At 35.9% G+C, this 9,707-nt stretch overlaps 1 pseudogene; it reads left to right on the plus strand.

Annotated features, from left to right (window-relative positions):
• The window catches only part of LOC117625362, a 9,720-nt pseudogene extending 496 nt beyond the window's left edge, over positions 1 to 9,224 (plus strand).
• Positions 9,225 to 9,707: the final 483 nt, after the last annotated feature.

Raw genomic sequence — 9,707 nt, forward strand, 5'->3', positions numbered from 1 at the left:
GAAGAAGCGGTAGAGTTTTGTACTCAGCATTTATCTGATGTTAGTACAGTTGGAGTGCCTTCAAGCCAAAAGATGGGAGTTTCAAAGCCATTATCAGGTTGCACCGTGAGCGTAGTTGATCAGGACCTGTTGAATCAAGCACATCTATATGTCTTGGAGAATACGGAGGAAGTCCTACCTTATATCGAGTACGTATGAGTTTTATTCTTCAAGTTTCCATTTTAAATTATTTCTTATGTTTATCTTATATATTTGGGACCGTAATGCTTGAATTTTTGGTGTCATGTAGGCAACATATGATCCACATCAAGACTGCTTATCCAAAATTTAGAAAGAGAACAAAGTGGCTGCTGGATAAGCACAATAGCACTTTCATTCAATGGCTACGCTTCAAGGTATATGTTGTTGAATAACATATTTCTCTTTTAATTTTCTTCTTATTTCTATGTTAGATTGAATTAAGATTTGATTAATTTGCAGGTTCAAAGTGAACTTGAGGAAGACAATAATGGCGTATCAGAAAATTTAAGGTGGCTAGCAGCTGGTCCAAACATGGCAGTGCCATTATATAGGAACTATCTTATTAAAGGTATTAAATTCAATATCAAGGCACAAGATGATGTGCGGACAACTCAAAATAGTGGAGTTTATTTACTTGCACAAACCATGCAAGTTGCTAGTGCCAAGGATAAAAACCCAATTCTCTCAAATATGGGTTTCTATGGTGTCATTCAAGAAATTTGGGACCTTGACTACCAAAAGTTTACAATCCCAGTCTTTAGGTGTGATTGGATAGATAGTTCTGGTCTTGTAGTCGACGAACTTGGATTTACCCTTGTAGATTTGAGTAAAATTGGACATAGGAATGACCAATTTGTTTTGGCTTCTCAAGTCAAACAAATATTTTTTTGTTGACGACCCGATGCATCGTGGTTGGTCGGTAGTTTTATCAATGCCTAATAGAGAATATAATGATGTTATTGGTGATGAAGTCTTAGGTGATGTGATAATTGAGTGTGAGCCATTTACTAGAGGGATGCCAAATGTTGACACATTTGATGCACTGGTGGGTGAGTTAGGTGGTCAAAATATTCGAGATGGGTGTGAAGATATATGGATTGAATGATGCTTATGTAATTGGCAGTGTATGACATTCATTTTATAATATATTGTAATGTGATTTCTTCACTTTCATTATACAGGTTTTGGCCACAAAACAATCAGTGCAAAAAAATACTGGATCCAGATTAAATCATTATATTCTGCATAAAAAACAACGTCTGTTCAAATAAAACACGACGTTATGGTTAACCATTTATTCAGCATATTTACCGACGTCTTAAAGCAGCGTAACAATGAAGAACCACGACGCTATTGTGAAGCAATTATCCAGGATATCACGTCGGGGAAGGATTAAAAACAGCCATGTAATCCAAAATAACACGACTCCAATCCCATAATACCGACGTCTAAAAATGAGATTAAATATCTGAACATTAATTTAGAACCGACGTGGTTTATTAAATGCGTCGTAAATATTGGCGTTGTTTAGAAGTTCAACGTCGTCTACATTAATAAGTACGTCGTGAGTACTGAATACATATAAATACAACGTCGACTATATAAATGCCACCGACGTTGTTTAGCATTTCAACGTCAACAACATAAATACATACGTCGTAAATAATGACACAGACAGCTATATCTACGTCATCTTTTTTAGACAAATCGAAGTGGAAAACTTATTTCACGACGGTCGTTTGTAAATAAGAGACGTAGTAGTTTTCAATAACGTCGTCTTCTCATGTATTTAAAGGCGTAGTAGTTTTCAATAAGAGACAGAGTAGTTTTCAATAACGTCGTGAAAATTATATTTAACGGCGTAATGTTTTAAATATCGTCGTTGTATGCCTATCTTGCGGCCTTTTTCTTCTAATATGTCATATTTTCCTTTTTAACGACGGTGATTTGTTTGTGTTGGTCGTCTATTCTCATCCTCGACTATTTTTTAAAACTTATGCAGACTAAACACGTCTGTTTTTATTTTTTTTCGACGTTGTTTTATTTAACAACGTCTAATTTATCGTCGTTGTTGTTTCTGAAAATAGGACGTATAAATTTTGTAATACGACTCTCATATATTCGTAACCGGCGTTGTTTGTTTTTTTCAACGTCTAATATATAAATACATACGTCGTAAACAATGACACTGACAACTATTTCCCCGTCATGTTTTATAGAAAAATCGAAGTGGAAAATGTATTATACGACGGCTGTTTTTATATATTCGACGTAGTAGGAATCAATAACGTCGTCTTCTAATTTTCTTAAAGGCGTCATATTTTTTGTTGTCGTGAAAATTATATTTAACGGCGTATTATTTTAATTTGCGTCGTTGTATGTCTATTTTGCGGCCTTGTTCTGTTAATATGTGTCATATTTTTCCTTTCTAACGACGGTTTTTTTAGAGAGTTTGTCGTCTATTCTCATCCCCGACTGCTTTTTTCGTTCTTTTTGTAGAATAAAGACGTCGTTTTTTATTTGTTGATGGCGTTTTATATTTTAACAACGACGGTGATTTAGCGTCGTGGTTTATGAGAAAAGATGACGGTGGATTCCACGACCACTGAAAAACTGACGCAGCAACAGCGATTTTGATGCGCGCGACGATCAGTGTGTAAGGCGTCTTGCTTCTCATGGAAGAAAAGGAAATGGCAGAGCAACAGTGAGAGGGAGTGGCCGTGACTGTGTGAGTGAGAAAATAGTAACATGAGAGTTCGACGCGATGTCGTAAGGCTGCGTCGTACGCGCTCCTTTCGCGGTCTTCTTTCTTTGCCTTTCGGTCTTCTTTCTTTCTTCTTGATTTCTTATAGGGATGGGCAATGGAATGGGAATTCATTGGGCGTTTGGGTGTTGGGCCGTGGTGATGTGGTGGTGTGTACACATTGAATTTTCACTTCTATTATAAAATGTGGTTAGTAAGTTGTGAGTAAATGTGATTCAAATTATATTATTAATTTTTCTTTAAAAGTTATCAAAAAATTTAAAACTTTTTAAAAATCATAATTGGATACTACTAAATTTTTAAATATCTTTTAAAAGTCACAATTGAATACCATTGGATTTGGACTTTTATAAACTCATTAAGGCCTCGTTTGGTATGCCGACTAAGACAAGACTGGATTGGAGTCATTGGACTGCTAAAATTGGACCAGACTTTAAGTATGTTGTTTGATGCTATAACTGACTTTGGACTGGACTGAAAAACATAATAATTTTGTACCATTTTTTTTTCAGCATCTTTTCTTTATGAGAGGTAAACATAATTTAGCAAAACATAAGGAAAAAGATAAGTTAAATTGAAACAAAAAGACACAATCGATTGTATATGAGAAATCTGAGACTTATCAAACCAGAAAATCAAGCCTAAAAAACCATAGCTTTCAACATCTAACCCAGAAAATCAAGATACCAATTATCGAAATATCTCAATATTCAACGATAAAATCGAAAAAACAATCTTAGGTGGAGATTGTGATGTTGGTTGAGCCAAATCAAAGTCAAATACACCTCTTTCTTGAAGGAAAAAAAAGAGAGGCATGGATACCACTTAATTTTTAAAGATTTTTTAAAAATCACAACTGGATACCACCAAACTTGACAACTGGATATGAACAACTAAATTCTTGAGTGGATTAAATGACGTTTGTGGGTCTCTATTGCGCTGAGAAAGCTAGGTTTGAAATTTTCATATTTTCTATATAATTCTCATATGCATGCGAATCTGAATTAACTATTATTTAACCCAATAATGAAGAATTTATTGAAGAAAGTTAAAAGAAAGCTACAATATTCAATTGGATACTGGAAAGAATTTATCTCAAGTATCAATTCATGATTAAAACATAATTTCAGTTGGCAAAGATAATATTTCTTGTAGTGCAATGGGTTTATTCAAATCTTTTGGGGAAAAACAAGTAACCGCTGAGGTAATGAAGACAATGAAGGATACAAATGCGAATAATTAATACAATACATAAGGTTTTATATAATTATGTTGATGTGGTAGAATATTAGTCATAAGATTAATCAATTTTTTCTTTTTTTTGGTCGAAGTTAATCAAATGAGTAAGATTTCTTTAAATGTGTATAAATGCATCAATACTAAATGCAGAAGCTCGGATCCATATATTTATATAGAAACAATCAAGTAAATTGTATGCAAAAAGAAAGAGAGAAATAGTCGTGAATGATCAATAGTATATATTTATAGAATCGACCAAAAGGACATTTTGGTTTCCAAATGGTCAAATAGTTAACATTGATTAACTTTAGATTTCGACAGCAAAAATATTCATCACTCAATAAAATGGTCATTCAATATAGTTCCCTTTTTTTTTACACCACCACCTCTAAGAAAAGCAAGATCTATTCTCCGATCCTACCTTTCCTTTCAGTAATCAAATCCCTTCCAAATCAGCAACGGGATTACTGATTTTATGTGAGTCCCACTTGTGTGTGTGTGTGTGTGTTTTCTTGGAGATTCCTAGGCTGTAGCCTTGAGATGGGCTTGCTGTAGAAAATAACTCCAATTTAGGTTGTTGTCAAAGCCCTTCTTGTCGCTTGCTTATTTAAAATAAAAAGTTATTCGCAACAATAGTTTCTCAACTATATCCGAAGTTACATTTCGGTCACTGAATTCAATTATTAATTGCAGAGGTCCCTCAAGTAGGTGTTTTGTTGCACCAGTAGTCATTCCGTCAAGATTGTCTAACATGGTGTCAATTTCATGGGCAAATTTGTCTTTTCAAGTCTACAATGTCCAACCTCCCATCTAAAGTAACTTCCCTCCGAAAAATGTCAAATATGGCACCAAATAAATCCCCAATTCCCATTTATATTCGAAGAAGTCCACATAAAAACAGTAGATGTGTTGAAATTTTTGAAAATTCAAAGGAAATCTGGGAAGGCCACACAGTGCATGAGCAAAAATATCGCAGATTTCTTCTTCATCAACAAATCAGAGCCCTAGTGCAAGGAAGCTTTGCATGTGCGGGGGATATATCAAAACCTGGACTTCATGGACTGATTGCCTCTACTTGGTTTTGCTAATTTTCTAATGGGAAATAGTATGGTCGTGCTATACTCGGTTTTTAATTTTTTTTTTTTAAAAAAAAATAGTATTGCTGCTTGGCTATACTTGGGGTTTTTTTTTTTTTAAAAAAAAAAAAGAAATAGTACAGCCGAGAGGCTATAATTGGTTTTTTATTTTTATTTTTAAAAATAGTATAGTCGCGCGGCTATACACGGGTTGTCTAATTCTTTTAATTATAAACAATAGTATAGCCGAGTGGCTATACAATGTTCTTTATATTTTAAAGATATAGCCGCGTGGCTATACTATTTATTAAAATAAAATTAAAAAAGAACCTGCCTAGGCGGCCCATTTTTCGAAAACTTGAATGGCGTGTTTTTTTTATAATTTCTTTTTTTCCAGCTTGATAACTCAGTCTTTGGTAAATTTAAAAGTACCAGTTTATCTTCTTAAGGGTACACTAAATGCAACCCCTCCTACTCCTTCTCCCGCTCCATCTCCAGAGCCAACAATTTCTCCATATCCTGCTTCTCCAGTTCACTCTCCAGCACCCTCACCTGACACAGTAATCATCTCCCACCAGCACCATCCAAGGTACCTCCACATCCTCGTCCATGTCCATACCGCGGTTCTGGAATTCCTCCAAGCTCCTCACCAACTTCTCATCCTAACCCTACTGTTCCTCCTACTTATGCACCTAATGGTTCCCCTTACTCGCCTTCTACGAGTCCCTCATCTCAATTGTCCCCCCATGTGTTACTTGCACCTGTAGTGTCCAATGCTCCCAGTCCAGGAAACAAGGGAAGTGCACAAGACTTGATTTCTCCATCACCTTCCCCATCCTTGTCATGTAAGTTACAAGCAGTAAGATTTACCCCTTTTTTTTCTCCTGTTTTTTAGTTGGCATGTATGTTTGGTGACTTAATGCATTATGTTGTTTGTTTTATATGGTTTTGGCAGTGTTAGTTATTCATATAGAATGCAGGCTCAGAGTTAGAGTTTATAAGAAATTATGATTATTTCCTACAATAGAAACTCTGGTAATGGCCTAATAGTAATGGATATTGCTCTAAATTACTCTTACAATCAAGGAAAATAGGAGTTTTAAAATGAAAATTTTTTAAAAAAAAGTACAGCCGCGCGGCTATAAGTTTGATTTTTTTTGAAAAAAAAATATAGGAGCCGCCTAGACCGCCTAGGCCGCCTAGGCCGCCGATTTTCTGTTCAAGTCTGGATATTTGGATATGGTTGTGTAGGTTAAAAGTAGAGGGAATGGCTCCAATTCTAAGATGATTACATCCACTGGGTCTCTTTTCTTTGACTGAATTCTTAATTATTTATGAGTTTTCTGTCAAATGTTTTTTGTGTTTAGAACTGTAAGTTTTGATATGGAAATGGGTTTTCTGTGCAAGCTTGAATTTGTAGATTTGGTTGTGTTGGCCCCTGTAAATTTGGTTGAGTTGGTTGTGTTGGCTCTCTGTAAATTTGGTTGAGTTGGTTGTGTTGGTTTAAATTAGAGAGAACTCGTTATAAAGATCTCAAGACTCTCAATTTTTGAGGGAGCATCTCTTGTGATGATGATGATAAAGGTTATATTGTATGAGGGATGTGGTTAGTCTCATAAATCATAAAGGGGAATATTCTTTTTGCTGCTCTTTTCTGCACTAATACTTGTAACTGCAGGTTAGGCTTGAAGTGATGGGAAAGAAGGCAAAGAATGCAACCAACATTTCTGGAAATGAGGCTGGGAAAATTTCCAAAGAGATTTAGAAAGTGGAGAAGAGAAGGAATGTTAAGAGTAATCTTTGCAATGAAAGAAGTTCTCGGAGCCATTTCATGGTAGGATTCCCTTGGACTTTCAAATATATGATAATTCTTCCCCAGGTCTTGTCACTAGTTGGGATATAACTTGCTTTCTATTTCTGCACAGATAATCCTTGATGTCCCAACAGTAGGAGGACGCTTGATGCTTGTGGACATGGCTGGCTCTGAAAATATTGAGCAAGCTGACCAAATTGGATTTGAGGCAAAAATGCAGGTAATGTCTTGGTAATGCTTAATTTATGCTGATACTGTATGCAGCACTTTCATTGTCATTGTAACGTACAAATGTTAAATTATGGTTATATTGAATTCACAGACTGCAAAGATCAACCAAGGAAACATAGCTCTCAAAAGAGTGGTTGAATCCATTGCCAATGGTGATTCTCATGTGCCTTTCAGAGACAGCAAATTGACCATGCTTCTACAGGTAACTTTTATTCACACTAATGTCAGTTACTAGGGATTATATGGTGCCCTGCCCTCTAACCTTGTATGTGAATGACAGTTCTCATGTTCTTTTTGTGCAGGATTCTTTCGAAGATGATAAAGCAAAAAATTTAATGGTACTGTGTGCAAGCCCAGACCCAGAGGAAATACACAAGACAATCTCCACCCTTGAATATGGTGCAAAAGCAAAATGTATTGTCCGTGGTCCTCATACGCTAATCAAGGATAAAATTGGGACTGAAGATTCATCTGCTGTTATTTTAGGATCAAGGATTGCTGCCATGGATGAATTCATCCTTAAACTGCAAAGGGAAAATAAGCCCCAAGAGAAAGAGCGAAAGGAAGCACACAGGGAGAGAAGAAAGAAGAGGTTGCTGCACTGAGAGCTAAACTTGAGGTTATGGAAGGGACGGGATCTGGGAAAAAGGAGGAAGAAATCAACTTGAAGGTGACTGACCGTGAGTTGGAAAAGAAGTTGGAGGAATGCCAGCGTATGGAAAATGAGTTTGTTGAATTGGAGAGGAGGAGAATGGAAGAAAGGATATTGCAGCAGCAGCAGGAAGCTGAAATGCTGAGGCGGCGGTTGGAGGAAATTGAGCTTGAGCTATGCCGCTCAGGTGATGGATATGGTAAGGAGAGTGGGACAAAGGACCATGATGGAACCCAGTTTGCCAAAAGGTTGTTAGGGATCTATGCCAGTGATGATGCAGGAGGAATGGTAAAGTCAATGGATTGGACATGGGTGATCGAGAACCTTTTGCTCGTGAGGTGAAATATGTAGGTGGGGTTGCTTATCAATCTGACAGCAGTATTGTAAATGCTGTAAACATTGATTCTTTTGAACCAAAATATGCTGATAGGGTATGCCTAAGCACTGTTTTTTAGGAAGAAGAAATGGAAGAAGAGGAAGGACTTAAGGAAAATGTGGAAGCTGAAGAAGTGGAGAAAGAAGTTATAGAGGAAAAGAGAGTGTGCATGGTTGATGGGTCTAGCCTCCAGAGTAATTATAATATGGGATCCCTGACATCTTTACCTAAGGATTATCAACATACACCAACTGTGAATCGGCCAAGCAGAAATCCAGGGGAAGGAGATGGCGGGGGGGACCAAATGATAGGCTTGTCAGGATCCGCACATATTTACACTCTGTGGAAACTACAGAGAGCTCTCTCAACATGTGACAACTCCAGCACCTACTGTTGCATCAGTTAAATCAGAAAATGAGCAGAAACTGACAGAAGAGATAAACAAAAGTCGAGTATGTGATGAGATGGCATTGGCTTCCAAGGAGAACTACAACCCTTCACTGATGCGGATACTGAAGTGTATGTGAAATGGGAGGCTTCAAAAGAGAATCCAGGCAAGTTCATTACAACACTTAAGGTTGTAAAAGATGCAAGCCTTGCTGACCTGCGAAAGTTGATTGCAATTTATCTTGGTGCAGACAATCAAGCATTCACTTTTCTCATGCTTGGGGTATGTCATTTCTAAATTCTCTAGCTTGTTGATCTCTTCTTAAAAAATGGAAAACTTTATTAAGACAATCATGCTAACATGGTTGTTTTTACTGACAAAAAAGTTGTTATAAATCAAGAAATATAGTGCATCTCTGTGATTAAGAAACCTTGATTCAAACTTCTATTCTGCACATATGCAGGACCCCACTGGAGATTCAGTACCAAAGGAGAAGGAAGCAACAATTCAGGCCACTAAGCTTCCTCTATGCAACAATAAATCAAATGGCTACCTTGCTAGCTTGAGACCACTGAAGGGAATGGAAAGCCCAAGTCAGCTCCCCTTAATTCCTCTCCCATTGAAATCACTGGAAAATAGACTACCACTAATTAAAATAATTTAAAAAGACTAAGATTTTACTTAATAACATAAATTAAATTAAAGAAGGTCGCCATAAAACAAAAGTAAAGAAATTAATTTTATACTTTTAAATAATTAATTACTATTTATTAAATCAGTAAAATATTTAAATATTCACTAAAGAAACAATAATTAAAATGTAATAACTAATTAAAGTAATTAAAAAAGACTAACATTTTATTTAATTACATAAGTTAAATTAAAGAAGGTTGCCATAAAACAAAAGTAAAGAAGCTAATTTTATACTTTTGAAGCGTATAGCCGCGTTGCTATAAGTTTAGAATATTCTTTTTAAATAGTATAGCCACGCGGCTAGACCTTTAAAATAGAATATTTGTAGTGTATAGCCGTGGGGCTATACTCTTTTAATATATCACCAACAATAAAAATATGAATTTATGTGTAGCAAAAATACGGATTTATAGTGTCATATTTCCTTAAATATATTCGAATATTTGAGTAATTT

This window comes from Prunus dulcis, chromosome 4 (genome assembly GCF_902201215.1).
Source record: "Prunus dulcis chromosome 4, ALMONDv2, whole genome shotgun sequence".
In the NCBI taxonomy this organism is placed as follows: Eukaryota; Viridiplantae; Streptophyta; class Magnoliopsida; order Rosales; family Rosaceae; genus Prunus; species Prunus dulcis.